We start from the raw sequence: 20,526 nt of genomic DNA, 5'->3' as shown, positions 1-20,526 counted from the left end.
CATTATAAAATATCTATTAAAGGAATATCAGACTACATGTTTACAATTTTCAGTATGATATTGGATTGAAAATTTCATTTCCAGAATTGTTTATTCATTCATCCATTATTATCGAGGGTTAAGTGTAAGAGAGGGCCGACTGCGCCCTAACTTCGTCCTCTCAGCTATAAAATAAAGGCAGTCATTCTATTCTATTATGAAATGAATTGTTTACAACTATAACTTTTAAGCATAGTATATAATGATAATAATAATAATATCGAGTGACCTGGCTGACTCAGGTCAGAGTTGTTAGGTCGCAACTGATCAATTTCAGGGCCTCTGACATGACCTAACGATTGCTTTTCAAGCAGCAGGGACCGACAGCTCAAGCATAGTAATTGTTCTGTTGTCTTGTTTTGTATTATCATATTATTGAATTGAGGATTTCGTTAACAAAAATTATAATTGGATGGAATGAATGTATGGATTCCAGTTCAAAAACTGTTATTGCTGGAGAGCTGGGAATTTATTGATTCTTCAGTAGTTGATGGTATAAACATTAGGCAAGAATATTTTGTGTGAACTCATTGCTTATAACTATTTCAATTGAAACTAGAAATAAAAACCTGGATATACAGTAATTTTTTCTTCCATATTGACTTATGAATCTCGGGATTTCTGCTCAAACTACTGTTTACAAGGCCAATTCTTTTAGATATATTTTTTGTTGAAAGTGGACTCGCTTACAATTTTCCAAATTTTTTCCCACTTCTACAATACTTCCCTTCTCTCCTCCTCTTCACCCTTTATCCCTTACTTTTATACCATCTACCTGCCTATTAATGGGAAATCATAGTTGGCTAGGTATTTTCCTCCTTCCTTTCTTATCAGCACACCCCGCCATGAAGCCTGTTTTTGTATTTTATTTTTGATTGTGATTTTCTTGTGTTTTTATTTCTTCCATGTATATGAATATGATATTGTGTTGATTTGAATAAAGTTGATTGATTGATTTGAAATGATATATTGGATTGCATTGTATTATCGAATATTCAAGGATTTCGTTTGCAGAAATTGTAATTCAATAAAATGTAGTTTTCAGTTCAAAATTCCTGAGATAGCTGGAATGATATAAGTTTTATTGATTATTCACTGGTTAAAGTTGAGGGAAATCTCTCGAGTGACCGCATTGCTTATAACTATTTTAATTGATATATCGAATGGGAAGTCTAAGCAGAGTCTCAATCACTCAGTATTTATGTTAGCGAGGACCTAGTTTCAGTCGTATACATCGTTATCCATCTCTTATACTGTCTCTATTCCCCTATTCAAGTTACTGAATACTGGTGACGATTTCAATAGTCCCAATATAAATTTCTGAATCAATATATTTGAATTAACAACATAGTCGTCGTCGTCATCATGATCATCATCATCGTCATCTTTATCGTCTTTATCATCATAATCATCATCGTCATACCCCTCGTTATCATCTTCAATTGTTGGTTCAAAATATTGACATAATGATCTTGTTCTTTTTTTTCTCTTATTAATTTATACTTATCATCATCATATTCCTCTTCTTCATATTTTATTTTAGTTAAAACATTATTGTAGTTTCTATCTCTCTTTAATTTAATGAATTTTCTATATTAGATTAGCCTTATACTTTATTATACTATTAATATATTATCGAATTGTAATTTCTTTAGTGTCAAGAGGGCTACTATGGGAAGTATCTCTTCCTGGTGCCCTCATATTGTAATGTAAATAAATATAATATAGCCAACTGGGGTCTCATGAGAAAGTATATAAACTTAAACTAATAATACTATTGATATTGAATGGTAAAATGGCACGAATTAAAAAGATGAAGTGGAACAGTTCATTGTATAAAATTAATCACAGGATATCGGATGTGAATCTTCTTGTTCGTCCAAGTATAACGAGTAATAATTAAAGGTGACGGTTTCTTGATACATTCGGAGCTGCTATGTATTAACACACTTTTTTATGTATTCAAACACGACATGCAGTCATTTATTAAGTATTGACTAAGATTGCTGGTTATACATTTAATGAAAAATCTACACTTTTGTTGGTTCAAAATCACAACACTATGATAGTGACTCATTACCAATACAGTATCCGTCATCAATCTGAATCGAACCAAACTAGTTTTCAAAAGCTCAGAACACTTTGATTCAAAACAACACCTACACCGATTTAAATCAAAATGCTCTCATGACGATGATACTTCACTGTCACTTATCGAATATTTATGTAAATTTATTCTGAAATCTCTGAAAGTACGATCGAACAAGGCTCTTCATTCATTTATTTCTCTTCAAAAAACACGATTTTTTCAAACAACCTACAAGCTTGTCCCAAATTTGTTACATACAAATTACCATTTTTGAATGAACTAACTGCTATGAGGTAAGCGAATTCAAATCATTCAGAATCTCTGCTATTAGACAAGGGTCATGGATATTTGGAAATGAGATTCCTAATAAAAGTGTATGACTGTCGAAGGTTGATTCCGAGTCATTAATGTATTCCATGAGATGATGATCAAATTCATTACCATATCATCCTACATCATTAATGATGAGTCATCAATATTATTGGATGATTTTCGTAAAAATGTATTCTGTATAATCCTCATACTCCTTCACCCATATCACTATCACACTTATTTATTTATTTATTTAATCATTGACCGAGTGAAGTGAGGTCTAAGATTCAAGTCGATGGTTTGGCATTTCTCTTAATGTTTGAATGTTCAAATGTCTATATGTTTATATGTTGCGCATTTACAGCGGAACGCGGTAATGGATTTTCATGAAATTTGACAGGTATGTTCCTTCTTAAATTGCGCGTCGACGTATATACAAGGTTTTTGGAAATTTTGCATTTCAAGGATAATATGAAAGGAAAAAGGAGCCTCCTTCATACGCCAATATTACCGTAAAAATCAGACTATATTCATCATGAATCAGCTGTCTAGTGGACTATAATACTACCTATTCAAAAACATCGAACATCTTGAAAATTTATCTTTCCATCAACGTTAGTAGACAGTTGACTATAATACTACCCGTTCAAAAACATCGAACATCTTGAAAATTGTATCTTTCCATCAACGTTGTAGACAGTTGCAGCCAGACCTGATAACAGCGCTCACACTCACATTCCGGGACGACACGTCACGTTACGATAGGACAGAAAGCTCTCTATTTATTTAGGATTTTTTCTGGACATTTTAAATTAATAAATTATTTATTTATTTTTGAGAAAACATAACAACAGGTCAATGTAACTCACTGAGCGCGAGGTCTACTGTTCACAGAACTACTAGTTCGGAATTACACAACTTACAGAAAAGTACCACAGGCTTATAAGCCCAAAACGGTTCCAATTCTAATTTATACAACAGTCCAAATATATCTAGGTTATGTGACACTTCAATTTATATTGACTTTATTGCTTATATTGAGTAGGCCTATCAAAACTTGCTATAGTGAGGTCCACGTTATAATGGCAGTGGAGAAAGATAGCAGAACAACGTTGCCGATCCTCTGTCTTGTCAATGCCTTCTATAGACGGTAGCTGATACAGGTTTATTGATGTACTATTAACTGTTCATTCTCGTTGTAAATAATCAATTATATTTTATTAAGCAATGGATGTAATTTACATTATAATATTCACTGGTTCAGACAAAGACTATCTCATTGTTTACTTGATTGTTTACACAGTTCAAGTGAAGACAATACAGTTCAAGCAAAAGGCAAAAACAGTTCAAGCACAGACACAGCTTTGTATCTGTAGTTTAAGCTCCTATAGTGAGGTCCATGTTATAATGATAGTGGAGAAAGATAGCAGAACAACGTTGCCGATCCTCTGTCTTGTCAATGCCTTCTATAGACGGTAGCTGATACAGGTTTATTGATGTAATATTAACTGTTCATTCTCGTTTAAAATAATCAATTATACTAGTAGTTCTGTGAACAGTCGACCTCGCGCTCAGTAAGTTACATTGACCTGTTGTTATGTTTTCTCAAAAATTAATAAATAATTTATCGATTTAAAATGTCTAGAAAAAAAATCCTAAATAAACATAGAGCTTTCTGTCATATCGTACCGTGACCTGTCGTCCCGGAATGTAAGTGTGAGCGCTGTTATCAGGTCTGGCTGCAGCTGTCTACAACAGTGGTCGCCAAACAGTCGATCGCGAGCTACCGGTAGCTCGTGGGGTAGTTTCTGGTAGCTCACAGAAATGCTCGTGCAAAAGAATGTCGTCCAGTTTGAATATAAACACTTTCCCAGTCTTAAGAAAACCAATGACAAGAAAAATTCTCCACAGCAACGCAGGAATAACCAAGAATACGTTACAATTTTTTCAGACTTGAGACAACAGTTTGATCAACGATTTCAAGATTTTAAAAGCATATCAAATATGGTACAATTCATCAACTCTCTTTTGTAGACTATGCAGAAGATTTTGCAGCTTGTGTTGTACAACATTTTGATGGAGATCAGGCTTCAGTTGAAATGGAATTAGTAGATTTCCAAAATGATCTGTCTCTCAGATCACTTTCTAAAACTGGAAATATTTGGCCTCAAGTCCCCAAAGAAGAATATCCAAATACTATTCAATTTGCATTGAGGTTGAAAGCTATGTTCAGCTCTACTTACCTATGTGAAGCATCTTTTTCAAGTATGAAATTCATGAAAAATATATATAGGAACAGACTAACTGATGAACATTTCGACAACTGCATCAGAATGGCGGCTACAACGTACACTCCAAACATCAAGAAAATACTTGATGACCAAAAAGAGTTCCACTGCTCTCATTGAAATGTAGATTCCAACTTTTGTTATACGTTTTGCTATGAGATAAGTAGTTTTCAACACTAGAAATGTATCTTTATAGGTAATAAAATATACTTTCTTCAGTCTAATATTGCTTGGTAGCTCACTAGAAGATTTATAAATGCTATTCTAGCTCACAGGCACATAAGTTTGGCGACCATTGGTCTACAACGTTGATGAAAAGATACATTTTCAAAATGTTCAATGTTTTTGAACGGGTAGTATTATAGTCAACTGGCTACTAACGTTGATGGAAAGATACATTTTCAAGATGCTCGATGTTTTTGAACGGGTAGTATTATCGTCCACTAGATAGCTGATTTATGATGAATACTTCTATAGTCTGATTTTTACCCCAATATTGAGTAATCCTAGAGCTCAACAAAAAATATGATATTGACTATGATATTGATATCATTGATATGATATTTGACTGGAATACAGCCTTCAATGATGTCTGAAATTCTTTGACATAGACCGTGATTGACCGAGCGAAGTGAGGTCTAAGATTCAAGTCGACGGTTTGGCATTTCTCTCAATGTTTAAATGTTTGAATGTTCAAATGTTTATATGTTTATATGTTTATATGTTTATATGTTTATATGTTTATATGTTATATGTTTATATGTTTATATGTTTATATGTTTATATGTTTATGTTTATATGTTTATATGTTTATATGTTTATATGTTTATATGTTTATATGTTTATATGTTTATATGTTTATATGTTTATATGTTTATATGTTTATATGTTTATATGTTTATATGTTTATATGTTATATGTTTATATGTTTATAGTTTATATGTTATATGTTTATATGTTTATGTTTATATGTTTATATGTTTATATGTTTATGTTTATATGTTTATATGTTTATATGTTATACGTTTATATGTTATACGTTTATACGTTTATACGTTTATATGTTTATACGTTTATACATTTATATGTTTATTGTTTATATGTTTATATGTTTATATGTTTATATGTTTATATGTTTATATGTTTATATGTTATATGTTTATATGTTTATATGTTTATATGTTTATATGTTTATATGTTTATATGTTTATATGTTTATATGTTTATATGTTTATATGTTTATATGTTAATATGTTTTATATGTTTATATGTTTATATGTTTATATGTTTATATGTTTATATGTTTATATGTTTATATGTTATATGTTTATATGTTTATATGTTTATATGTTTATATGTTTATATGTTTATATGTTTATATGTTTATATGTTTATATGTTTATATGTTTATATGTTAATATGTTTTATATGTTTATATGTTTATATGTTTATATGTTTATATGTTTATATGTTTATATGTTATATGTTTATATGTTTATATGTTTATATGTTTATATGTTTATAGTTTATATGTTATATGTTTATATGTTTATATGTTTATAGTTTATATGTTTATATGTTATATGTTTATATGTTTATATGGTTATATGTTTATATGTTTATATGTTTATGTTTATATGTTTATATTTTATATGTTATATGTTTATATGTGTATATGTTTATATGTTTATATGTTTATATGTTGCGCATTTACGGCGAAACGCGGTAATAGATTTTCATGAAATTTGACAGGTATGTTCCTTTTTAAATTGCGCGTCGACGTATATACAAGGTTTTTGGAAATTTTGCATTTCAAGGATAATATAAAAGGAAAAAGGAGCCTCCTTTATACGTCAATATTAGAGTGAAAATCAGACTATAGAACTATTCATCATAAATCAGCTGTCGAGTTGACTATAAATTGCATGCCATGACGCATGCAATTCAATATCTCAATGTAACTTGGTAAAAAATTAGCAGCTGTGTAGACTATAAAATTGCATGCCTCATTGAATGCAATTTTTATGCACTATTGAATAGGATGCAAAGAATTTATAACAGCTCGTCTGGGCGCCTAGATGTCTTCTGCTTTTCTCGCGCTAAATTCCGGAAAGAGTTATATGATAATTAAATCTTGTGTAAGCATGATCTGATCAAATAAATAGAGAGTGTATCAGTGTGGATGTGCTTATGGTTTGGGACGTCGTTATAACTGCGCGAGGTCTACTGTTCACATAACTACAAGTTAGCCATATTAATGACTAGCCGTCAGGCTCGCTTCGCTCGCCATATCCGTCTAGCCAGGGGGCTCCGCCCCCTGGACCCCCGACTGGATCGTCCAGGGAATGAGATCAGCAGGCTCGCTTCGCTCGCCTGCATTTTTCATTTGAGCATTTTTATCATATGTTAGGACAATCCAGTCGGGGGTCCAGACTAAACGTCTGGCTAAACGGATATGGCGAGCGAAGCGAGCCTGACGGCTAGTAATATAATATTCCCAGGATTGAAGTAGCAGTGCCCAATCAATTTTTCCGCGATATATGCATTTAAATCTTCAACTTGGTTCCAACCTAACAAAGTCAACTCAACTTAATGCCAACCTGACAAAATTATTAATTTAGTTGCCAGTTAACAACTGTTTCGAAGTGGTACTCTATCTAGATTATAGTTCTATAAGAACATATGATATGGAAAATTTCAATTATAATTAAGAGATTGGGAGAAGAAGAATATACATGCTAAAAGTCGAACTTTAAACCCTTAAAAACAACCCTTAGAGTTAAAATATTGTCAAAAGATTTCTTAGTGAGCCTCTAAGGGCCAATTGAACATACCTACCAAATTTGAACGTTTTTGGTCCGGTAGATTTTTAGTTATGCGAGTGAGTGAGTGAGTGAGTGAGTGAGTCAGTCAGTGAGTGAGTGCCATTTCGCTTTTATATATATAGATATAGCCGGCAATAAAGTCTGAAATTCCTTGGAACCCCTATCAGTTAGTCAGTCCAGAATCAGTCTAAACTCTCTCACGTGACCTGTTTTGGGAAAGCGTTGATGAAAAAACTATATTTATTTCTCCAGTTCGAATATGAGACCGGCAGAAAAACAAGTCGAGAGGTGCATCCAGACAATACCTGCACTTAAATCACAATAGACGCCACAAGAATAAATTAAATTTTTTGTCGGTCGATGCGTTTCCAGTGCAGAAAATATCTGTTGCTACTGCTACAGCGGTCACCCGTCCGGAATCCGGACCGGGTCTCAACTCTTAACCATTTAAGGCGTTCACAGCGCGCGGTAATTCGGAAGATCTGAAAAAACTTCCAGTCAAGCTTCTGTCGCCAACATCGGGGCATTTTCTTCTTCTTCTTCTTCTTCTTCTTCTTCTTCTTCTTCTTCTTTCTCTTCTTCCGCCCTCTTCTTCTTCATCCGCCTTCTTCCAGCGGCTTACTTCTTATACCAGAACAGATTCCTTTTTTTTTAGTTTGTGGAAACCAAACAAGGAAGTGCTACCTACTACCAATTCTCACGGTTACTATACCAATAAAAAATAAAACAAAATATTTTCCCTACTCCTCCAATCCCTCTGACTGAATCGCCTGTCAAATTTTTGCATAATTTTCATGATTGTTCTCTCAGGCAAAAACATTGTTGGAGTTTAAAAACCTGCATCTATAGATTAATTGAGACGAAAAAGCAGCTCATTCGGTCGAATTATTTTCAAAAGCTTGGAAGGTTTGCTTCCTGGATAGATTCTTTTAATGACTGGTTCTTCCTTTCAAATGAAGCTTTTCTAATCCTTTCCTCTGCTAAAATCCCTTCAGGAGCCTTTGTTTATCCATTCATTTACTATTTTTAAAAGAAAACTCTGACCGGGAGAGAAAAACTAAGGATACTTCTCGTGCTATTTCTCTCCCAAATTTAGATAACATATTAAGGTTCGTACAGATTTACGCGCCGTGAACATGAGCAATTCACTTTTAATCAGCTGATGCCAAGCTTTTTATATATGTATCTTACCGTTTCTGTAAAATACAGATATAGTCAGCTGATTAAAAGTGAATTGCTCATGTTCGCGGCGCGTATATCTGTACGCACCTTTAGAAGTCAGAAATAAGGTTATGGAAATTTAATTCCATGGAAACTGGGAGGATTCCGTTCTATAATGTGTATTTATACACTTGCTTTGTCAAGGTAGTTGTTTCTGTTTTACTTAATTCCTTTCAAGAAAAATTGTGTGAAACTACCTACATTCTTAACCCTTAGACTACCAACGGGACAATATGTCCCAGCAGCAATGACAAACCTCAGACTACAGCTGTGACAATATGTCCCAATAGAAGTTCATCGAATCCCAGTGGGTGAATAGATCATCTAAACTACACAGTAATGAATCCCAGCGGTAGTCCAGGGTCTATTCTGTAAAATACATCAGCTGTTTGATCGCCATATTATTGTGAATAATTGAGGTTATATTGTGGTTATATGCTTTCATGCATGCATGAGTCAGATGCTGGTTTTGTTTTGAAGCTGTTCTAATGTGATTTGCAGTGTCATTTTGAGTTGAAAGTGAGTAAATAACTCCATTCAATGTCAATAATAACATGTAAAATTGAAATTTCAAAGCTATTTACTGAATTTTATTCATTTTATCGTGTTTTCTGTATTGGGACATATTATCCCAATGGTAAAATTGATTATTTGGTATTTGACGGGACAAGCTTCATAGACCCTATTCGGTAGTCTAAGGGAGGTGCGTACAGCGAACATGAGCAATTGTGAAATGAGCAAAGTGAAATGCGCGTGTTCTTGGTGCGTAAGAATTTATGCACCTTTACCATAGAGAAACAATAGCGTAAGTAGATATCCCATGGTATAGGGAATTTATGTCGCAACTTTTACTGTTATCTCAAGCCGATTACTGTCGATTATTGTCAATTTTCATTGTTTTGTTGAGGTGATAGTGTATGAACGGCACAATTTGAGAGACTACCAGCGTAACACAGCTGCATAGGAAAGAACTATGTGAACTATCGGCTTGGGATAGCAGTAAAAGTTGCGACATAAACGCCCTATACCATGGGATATCTACATACGCTATTGTTTCTCTATGCCTTTACCGTCTGGAAATATTAAATTAGCTACTCATATTCTTTTTATCAAATTATTTTACTACTTGTGTATTCCAATATCATGTATTACTCGACGTATTCCTATATCAATCATGACAAAATAATAACTTATTATCTCATTACCTGAATGTTTTGTTGGACAATTATAGTTCCATTTTCTTCAAGAAAAAGATTAATACTCATCTATTTCACTATCCATGACGAACTGTAAGTTAATAATTTGTTTTTGAACTATTTTGACGTCACTACAGTCTGATTTTTAAATAATAAAACACTTGAGTACTAGTTTTAAATAACTATTATTCAGAATATTAGACCATCAAAATAGTCAAAATAATAGGTCGTCAAAATAGTTCAAAACGAAAAAAATACGATTTTACTCTTGTTACACCGAGAGGCTCTAGGCAGCCTATTTGTAGAGTTGATGGAGGTGCAATTTATGGATGAGTATAGTAGTATCACATAAAACCATTCGGAGATTTTATTTATTTATTAGATAGAGCGAACAATACAATAGTCGGAAAAGAAAAACCAGGCTATTGCCCAAAACTTCTTCAATTTCCTGATTTTGTCACAAATTGTCCAAATATTATGTAGGTTATGTTACTCCAATTTCAACACCAAATCTTCAATCTGAAACTATGAATCAGAATAAAACAAAGAATTTCAAATTTAGATAGATTGATAATAAAACTTCCGTTTTTTAAATTCTATTTTATTCTATTTAAATTAAATTCTATTTTAAATTCTATTCAATCCTCACTTACAATCCAACGTATTAGAATCTCTAACAACATACTAATAATTACTTTCCAACTATGGTATTATACTCATGAATCAATGCGTCCAATGTATGTAAATCTTCATACAAATCGTAGAAAGTGATACAATTTATACGCTAGAAACACAACTTAATGTCACTGCAAATGTAAGTTCTAATTAGGATTCAATTAGTATGTAGAGAACGGCGTGTCTAGGAATTATTACATAGCTTTAGTAGGTACACTTCATTGCGATACGGTGGATTATTCAAATTTCGAGAAGGGATTACATGTTTACAACGGGATGGCTTGGAGATCATGATGAATAGTATACATAAGTTTACATTAATTTGACTGTGCATACGTTTCTTATAAACTATACCTTGTTTTAATTTATCAGAGAGTTTCTGGATGTGTCAAGAGAATAATATATTGAATATGCAGAGAAGCTGTTTATTTTTAAAATATTTGCCAATTATTCATAAAGTCTTGAAATAAATACACACATATATCATAAAAATCTACGGTTTTATTTGGTACAAGACCAATATAAATTGTTTCATAACATCGACAGTGAATCAGTCCAGTTTTCATAGAATCTTGTCTTCCAGAATCATGATTATGATGATCTAAAAAGAGTTGAATGAATGTAAGAGAAGAGAGTGATATGAATATTAGAATGATAATTCATTCATTGATTCAATGATACTCAGTCATTTATTCGATGAAATAATTAAGAGTAGTTTTCATAAAATACTGTCAAATTCGTTGAATGGATGCTAGTTGACTTTATGACTTGTTATGAAGGTGACAATAGTCCATAGTCCATATTGAATAAAACTGATAGATATAGGCTCAGTCGCACAAAGCCCCGTCAAATTTTAATCGTGATTAATTTGTCACAAGAACCAATCAGAGATGCCTTCTTTTGAAGAAAGTACAGTAATCTCTGATTGGTTTTCGTGGTATTTAATCATGATTGAAACTGGACAGGCTTTTGTGCAACCGGGCCATAGTCTTAGATAGATATAGTCAAATCACATATTTATTGAGAATCTAGATACTGCTTTCGGTTGTTACACCTTCATCAATCTTTGCTAAACTAAAACTTGAGTGAAGAACAGCAGAATTCATACTAAAGACCGAGCACCGTTATTGGTGGAAGCAGTGACCTATCAAGGTGAACGTCTGTCATTGGTCTGGACAAGCCCCTCTCCAATTAACTTCAGTAACGTTTGTATGAACTGGGAGGAGCTTGTATAGGTCAATGGCAGACGTTCATCTTGATAGGTCACGGCTTCCACAAGTAACAGTGCTCGGCCGTTAATATAAATACTGCAGCTCTTTAATTTGGTTTTAGTTTACTTCTTCTTCTCTATCGAACTCTTCTGCCTCTCAGCGTCGGGTGAAGATTACCAGAGATTGATAAAGGTATAACACATGGTATCTCGATTTTTAGTAAATCTAGGTTTTGACAATATCTAGTCTCTTCATTCTAAATGGATAACTACAAGAATATCACCTTCAAAACTACTCAGATAATCATTGATATCTTATACTGAAAACTAAGAAATTGTCAAAACTATAGATTTTTTAAACAAAATCTGTGGTTTCGACAACTTCTTAGTTTTTCCATTTAATATGAATAATTACCACAATATCAACTTCTCAACTACACAAAAAGTCATTGATCATCATTTAACTGTCATTTATTTCTGACAGTCGTTTACAAAAACGGCTCTTTAATTGTTATATTTTGTAACTTTCTTCCCTTCAGGGTTGAGCTTATTATCCTGGAAATGTTGAAGATTTTATAGTGTTGACTGACGAAGCCGAGGTATTTATTACAAACTTAGATATCTGCCTACAACTAGTAGTTCTGAGAACAGTAGACCTCACGCAGTATTCACATCCACAAGTACCTGATTGAAACTATAGACCTTATGGAAATACAGCAATAGACTGGCTTCTCCACACATCTGTGAAATCACTTGTCAGCTCATTTATGATGAATAATTCTATAGTCTGATTTTCACTCTAATATTGACGTATGAAAGAGGCTCCTTTTTCCTTTTATATTATCCTTGAAATGCAAAATTTCCAAAAACCTTGTATATACGTCGACGCGCAATTAAAATAGGAACATACCTGTCAAATTTCATGAAAATCTATTACCGCGTTTTGCTGTAAATGCGCAACATATAAACATTCAAACATTAAGAGAAATGCCAAACCATCGACTTGGATCTTAGACCTCACTTCGCTCGGTCAATTATACATCTATATATTTATCAAGCAGCTATAAGATAACAACTATTGATAAATAATAAAATAAAGTATTTTTTAAAGAAATTTATTACAGTAATCCATATTTTCTATGAAATATAAATTTTCTCCACTAGAGTTTCAGTATTTGATTATCGCATATTCTGACGTTTCTTACATTCACAACAAATATTTTCAACAATATGGTAAATGAAGTTATATCAGAATGAATCATTGTTCATTAAATCTTACAAAGTTCTACGATCAACTACCTACTGATACCATAGTGAGGTCCATGTTATATGGCAGTGGAGAAAGATAGAAGAACAACGTTGCCGATCCTCTGTCTTGTCAATCCCTTCTATAGACGGTAGCTGATACAGGTTCATTTATGTAACTGTTCATTCCCGTTCAAAATAATCAATAATTATATTTTATTAAGCAAGAAATTATATTTTTCAATAATTTCATAATAAATTATCATAATTGAGATGAAATATTTTGTTAATTAATTATTATTAATTCTACTTTGTTAAAAGACGATCTGGCAACAGAGCAAAGTGAGAAAGACATATCGCTATCCGCATTGTTGAATGATAGATGAGAATAGCAATATGTTTAGGTGCGTACAGACTTTCGCTCTGCTCCGCAACCGAACGTCACTCCAGCAGAGCGATTGATGATCGACCAGGGAGCAAGAGTGGTTCGACCGGGGAACGCGAGAAGATCTAACATCTTCCGTAACGTTCATGATGGGTGCGTGGGCGGCGCGACTGTAGTTCGATGGAGGAACGAGGGCGGTACGAGGGAGGAGCGTGCTCGGTGCGGGTTGGAAGAGCGTATATGTGTACGCAGCTTTTGTTATATTATATTTTGTTTATGTTATGTTATATTATGTTTGTTATATTAAATTTTGTTGATTAATTATTATTAATTCTACATTGTTAAAAGACGATCTGGCAACAGAGCAAAGTGAGAAAGAGATAGCGCTATCCGCATTGTTGAATGATAGACGAGGATAGCAATACCACAACTAAGCAAACACTGCCATTATAACGTGGACCTCACTATAAGTACTGTAAACCGATTATCTCATAGAAAGCAAATATCGGGGAGCCGAGCTTCGCTCTGGAGTGTAAAAGCATAGTAAATTTGTAGTTTATATTATTATTCATCTATTTTCTTAGTTGTACAATTTTTTTACAGTTAAATGAGGAGGTACAACAGGCTTAAACCCAAAACTGACTCTTTTGAAATTTATACTACAGTTCAAAACAAAATCTAGGTTAAGCTACTATCACTCATCAAAATAACAATTGATTCACACTTCAAAAAACAAACACATCATAAATTACAAATAGATATACTATGAATCCGATTTAGATGATATAGTATGTTTGCTACAATATCCTATTTAGGTGAGCAATTTCTGTATGTCTGTTTATTTTTTTATAATATCTGGTTATTTTTATAAATGGTTATCTAGTTATTTATGATCAACGGATCTTGAAAACGGCTATAACAAACGGTGCCCCGATATTGAACAATGAAGCAGGAATCATCAAGAAACCAAGAAAAATTGCATTCTGTTGCATGTCGAATGATACAGTATCATGTGGCTCGTATCATGTTTAATGCCAGCGCTATCTAGCGTGACGTTTTACAACCACATTAAGCTTTTTCCTACCCAAGTTTCCGTAGAGGCAACATTTATCAAGGATTTTAAGTTATTTAATGATGAGTTTTCACGTTTTTTACCATCAAAAACCATTTTTTGAAGTGTAAATAATTTACAAAATGAATTTCAATGCAATTGATACTGAATTTGTTACTTTTAACTGACTTTGAAGCTGCTGGCTCTCGTTGTAGATTTGTGGAGGAGTTTGTATAGTAAAATGCACCTAAGTAGAGAGTTTACTTTAAGTTGCCAATGAAAATTGAAAAAATTCAATAATTTTTTGGGAGGATCATTGTGAAGGTGTGAATTTTTTACACTCTCAATGGTTCCATTAATCACCATCATAGTTTTATTTGTATATCTAAAGTGAAAAGTACAACTTTTTCTCCTGTGGGAAGATTTTCTGAGAGTGAAATAGTTATTTGTATAATTATTTATAGAGATTGAAAAGTGCTGTATTTTCTCAGTCTAGCCTCTGAAGTCAACATCTACTGCCAAATCCACCCATCTTGACGTCACAACAGTGACGTCACGCATCGTATAGAAAGCTTTCAGATTGTGTCTATTTTAGATTCATGGTGTATTTAGGTTATTTCAAGCTACAGGCTAAAACGATATCGGTTAAGTTATAATGTGTTATGTGATATCGGCTTCAAAGTTATAATGTGTTTTGAAAATAATAAGGTACGGTAGCCTACAAAACTAATTTATTGTCATGCTGCAATGAGTTCACTCACATCATAACCAAGGATAATATTACAGTTAGAACTCACAATGTATATAAATTTCAACTTACGCATGAAAAGATATTCCACTTCTTTTCCTAAAAATTTCAGTGCAATTATCTGCTGTGCAGGTGATTACCATTTTCATGAATAATAACATAAATAAATAACAATCTGCTATGAAAACAAGCTATGTTTAACAACAATGCATTGTTTAACAACAATGTAAGTTAAACACCACTAACACACAACAAACTCAAAAAAGTTTTCTATAATTTTTATACGATGCGTGACGTCATTGTTGTGACGTCAAGATGGGTGGATTTGGCAATAGATGTTGGCTTCATCGACTTTCAGTATCAATATACAATGGGCCGTGTCTATTCTATAACTGGTCTAAGATTACAATGTAAGTTTTTTAAAAAGAGATGGTTCCCATGTTATTTAAATGGAGTCACTTTTCCTCCCTAGGGAGTTTTTCTGTTTTTTTACTACCGAGAGCGAAAAAGTGACACTTTAGTATTATGCTTCAGGGAGTAAAGTAAGTACTTTAGACAGTAGGTGGAGGAAAAAGTATTTTCCTTCAGCTATTGTCTAAAGTGCTTAATTTATTCCCTGGATCACAATACTAAAGTGTCACTTTTTCGCTCTCGTGACGAAAAAATAGAAAAACTCTCTAGAGCGTAAATGTAACTCCATTTAAATAGCATGGGCAGCATCTCTATTTTTATAACTCACATTTGAAATATGTTAGAAGGTCTAAGCTCAGATGAGGACGCATAATATAGGTGTCTGTCATTGAGTCAAACTAAATTCAATACCACCAGAAATTTGATCAACTCATGATATGGAGAGGCCAAAACTCACCACTGCTCAAAGAAGGGCGGCCATTTAGGCAAAACTTCTTGCGAGAGGTGAGGCTTTTGACCCTGCAGAGTTTCGGAGGGGCGAAAAGAAAAACACAAGAGACCAGAGATGGATGAAACTCCAGGCACAGATGTGGATCAAGAGGCTGAGTCGAAGGTGGCCGGGCGCCGGGCGCCCTAGAGGCAGTTTGGCGTCCCCTCTCTCAGCGGAAGGACCTAGGAGATGGCCAGGAGTGGAACTCACTTAGGTCTCGAGGACTAATCAGTCTGAAGAGACTGCCAAGCTGGACTGCCACACTGGATTGCGACAAAGACTACAACCAGGTGATGAATGGAATGTTAGTATAGGGAAAAACCCCTGGTTCTTGTAAAGGACTTAGATATTGGCTTGCCCAACTAACTTATCACTTGGGAGCACAATAAGCTTCGGTTGACGTGTGGGGTTCCTTGTACATTTGGATCCTTGAATCCGTCCCTTCAAAAACAATAAACAATAAACAATGGTGAATATTACTTCGAACTCTTGTAATCAGATTTTTAGAGGCAAAATTTTGTTTTTCACTCTGTAAATATATTCAAAATGAACAAACACCAATATTATGGGCACAGTGTTGTAGAATAGGCCTATTCCTAAACCTTCAAAATGACATCTACTTGAAGGCTGGAAGTCCATCTCCTATCATTTTTACGGTCATATGAGGAGACACAACAGGCTTTTGCCAAAAACTGTCCCTTTTCAAATTCATACTACAGTCCAGATCAAAATCTAGGTTAAGCTACTATCACTCATCAAAATAACAATTTATTCACACTTCAAAAAACAAACACATCATCAATTACAAATAGATATGCTATGTATTGGATTTAGGATGATATACTAGGTTTGCTACAATATTTGTTAATATATTGGTTGATGAGCAAAGGAAGACAGAACATAGAAAACATTATTTCAAATAACAACTAACCACCCAATGACTTACTAAACACCAACTAATTGATAATACACACAAAAAACGAACAAAACCTACTCTAGAACATGGTACGCCATAGTGGAGTAGGTCAATTTCCACACAGAAAAAACTAAACAAGTAGAGAACACATTATAAGAATCTTTTGTAACTAACTATTGTATGTAATATTGTAATTTATCTAATATTTTTGTAATTGATGTAGTAGTTTTAGTTCTTTTTTGGGAAATAAACATTTATTTATTATTACTTATTATATTTGTTATTATGATTATATCTCTGTTCAGTATAGGGCTACTTGTAATAAAAATAGAAAGAAAAGTAAAAATCTCAGTACCCTTTTTTGAATTATTTAATCACAACATGTTTCGGACATTGATGCTATTTTCAAGTGATATGAAGTAAATAAATGAATAATGCCGGAATATTCTTATTTTGATCATATGTTAGTATATTCGTATGATTTTATGAATTAAAACTATAAATTTTGGATTTAAATTCGCATGATTCTATCAAAAATGGGGTTATTGGTGTCTAATTGGATTAAGTTTATTATTTTATGTCTGTTTAATTATGCAGCTTTATAAATATGAAATTCTTCTTTAACATTCAGTTTTCCACTTTTATTACCATAATTTAGTATTTTCATATTGGAATTTATATCTGTAAAATTATGGCCTGAATCTTTCAGTGTTCAGCAAATGCCGATTTTTGTGTATAATTTTTAGATTTTAGTGCTTGGATATGTTCTCAAAACCTGATATGGAAATTTCTACCCGTTTGTCCGATATATAGGAATATATCATTTGATGCCATTTTCAAGTGATATGAAGTAAATGAATAAATGAATAAATAATATATATATAATATAAATATATATAATATAATATATTATATATATATAATATATATATATATATAAGATATGATAGTTATATATATATATATTATAATATATATATATATATAAAATATATATATATATTATAATATATATATATATATAATATATATGTGAATGAATATACTAACATATTATTATCAAAATAAAATCTTCCTGCAGTATTTATTTATTTACTTGATATCACTTGAAAATGGCATCAATGTCCGAAACATGTTGTGATTAAATAATTCAAAAAAGGGTACTGATATTTTTATTTTTCTTTCTATTTTTGTTAGTATACTATGTACTGTTTCACACTATTAGCATCTAGTTACTATTTTGGACTTTCTGAAGTAAACACACAGGCACACAGTGAACACACAGATGGATTGTCTAGTAGAGGGATTCCAAAATATGCTGTATATTGTATTTCATATTCGTGTATTATGTTTTTTGGAAATAAACTGAAATTGAATTGAATTTGTTAATATACTATTTAATACCAACAGCATCTAGTTACTATTTTGGACTTTCTGAAGTGAACATGCTTTCTAAAAAAAAGAGAAATTAACGAAAATAAGTTTTTCTTGCTGAATTTTCCTTCTCGTGAGATCAGCTGGATGATCCCACACTTGTTCACTCTCTTCCATTACGGTATTGACAGACGACAAAATTTCCAGCTGTTTTTCTAAGTACGTATTTATCCTTTTAATGTCCTTCAGCGAGTTATCCTAGGGTTGAGACCTAGTGAAATCGAATTTTCATATCATAAATCTACTTTGTTCGAAATTCCGTGAGAATCGTTAGAGCCTTTTTCGAGATCCGGTCACATACAGATATATAAACATATAAACAGAAATTGCTCGTTTAATAGTATAGGATATCCGATAACCTTCACTGAAACAGCCTAGCAAGTGGAGAGTCTAAACTATTTCAATAGTTATTTGTGCAACTAGTGCGCAAAGTGACAGTTTGCTGCACCGAAAGAAACGTTTACGCCCGAGCCGTAGGCGAGGGCGGAATGGTTTGTTGAGTGCAGCAGAGGAACTTTGCGCACGTATTTCACATCAAGTTTTTCCTACAGTTACCATTGAATATGAAAAGTGGGTAATTATGGGTAAAATTGCCTGAAATGCATCAAATGTTTTTCTGTGTAATTTTATTATTGATAAAAACCTTAATTTTTGTCAAATTGAATAAAAATGTTGTCGTTGGTTATAATATCTAATTAGCGCGTTGTGCTTCGTTGCACCTCTGCTCACTATAGCAGCCACAGCAGTCACTGTTACCAACTTCATTTTGATTTTGCTGCACTGTTGCTCCATAAACCTACTAAGTATTTTGCGTTGCCATGTTGCAAATCTGGAGTGCAGAAAAATTTTTCCCGCACTAGAGCGGAAAAGTGATTCTTTGCGTTCTGTAATCAGTGCAGCAATGGCACTTTTCAACGTAACTGTAGGAAAAATCAATAAATTATAACAAAACATACAAGTTCATTGTAGGCCTTCACTTGTCGACCATTTGAAACTATTCAGTCAGCACCTTTGTAGTGCATCATACAGCGACATCCACGTCTACTGGCAGCATTGGTTAGATGGGGAGCATTAATGTTATTTGAAAAAAATACTGACAGCTTAAAGTGAACCACGCTTCTAGGCCACGGACTTCAGGTTCCCTGTATCCTTCACAGAGCGGGCACCATGGGTCTTGTTGCTTACTATTATTTATTACTCTATCAGCTACAAGTAAGTCATATTCATTAACGAACAGTGTTGTGTGTTGAACGATTTGTACCTTGAACCAAAAAGCGTTATTAGATCTTCTCTTACAGTTCTGGGGACACTTGTTTTTTCACTCCACATTATTTTAATCTATATATATATAAAAGCGGAATGGCACTCACTCACTGACTGACTGACTGACTCACTCACTCACTCACTCACTCGCAGAACTAAAAATCTACTGACCAAAAACGTTTAAATTTGGTAGGTAGTTCAGTTGGCCCTTTAGAGCGCACTAAGAAATCTTTTGGCAATATTTTAACTCTAAGGGTGTTTTTAAGGGTTAAAGCTCGTCTTTTAGCATGTATATTCTTCTTCTCCCAATCTCTTAATTATAATTGGAATGTCCATATCATATGTTACTATAGAACTAATCTAGATAGAGTACCTCTTCGAAAAAGTTGTTAACTGGCAACTAAATTAATAATTTTGTCAGGTTGGCATTAAGTGAGTTGACTTTGTTAGGTTGGCACCAAGTTGAAGATTTAAATGCATTTAACGCGGAAAATTGATTGGGCACTGCTACTTAATCCTGGGAATATTATACTATAGCCGTCAGGCTCCCTTCGCTCGCCATATCCGTTTAGCAAGACGTTTAATCTGGACCCCCGACTGGATTCTCCAACATATGATAAAAATGCAGGCGAGCGAAACGAGCCTGCTGTTCTCATTCCTGAACGATCCAGACGGTGGTCAGGTGACGGAGCCCCCTGGCTAGACGGATATGCGAGCGAAGCGAGCCT

General features: G+C 33.3%; 1 protein-coding gene across 1 annotated transcript in view; it reads right to left on the bottom strand.

Annotated features, from left to right (window-relative positions):
* LOC111044119 (protein TANC2) overlaps positions 1-20,526 on the bottom strand; it is a 513,289-nt gene that overhangs the window by 444,728 nt on the left and 48,035 nt on the right. The gene's annotated exons all lie outside the window — the stretch shown is intronic.

Source organism: Nilaparvata lugens, chromosome 4 (genome assembly GCF_014356525.2).
Source record: "Nilaparvata lugens isolate BPH chromosome 4, ASM1435652v1, whole genome shotgun sequence".
In the NCBI taxonomy this organism is placed as follows: domain Eukaryota; kingdom Metazoa; phylum Arthropoda; class Insecta; order Hemiptera; family Delphacidae; genus Nilaparvata; species Nilaparvata lugens.
Note: the sequence above shows the minus strand (reverse complement) of the source record. Positions and strands in the feature narration are given on the sequence as shown.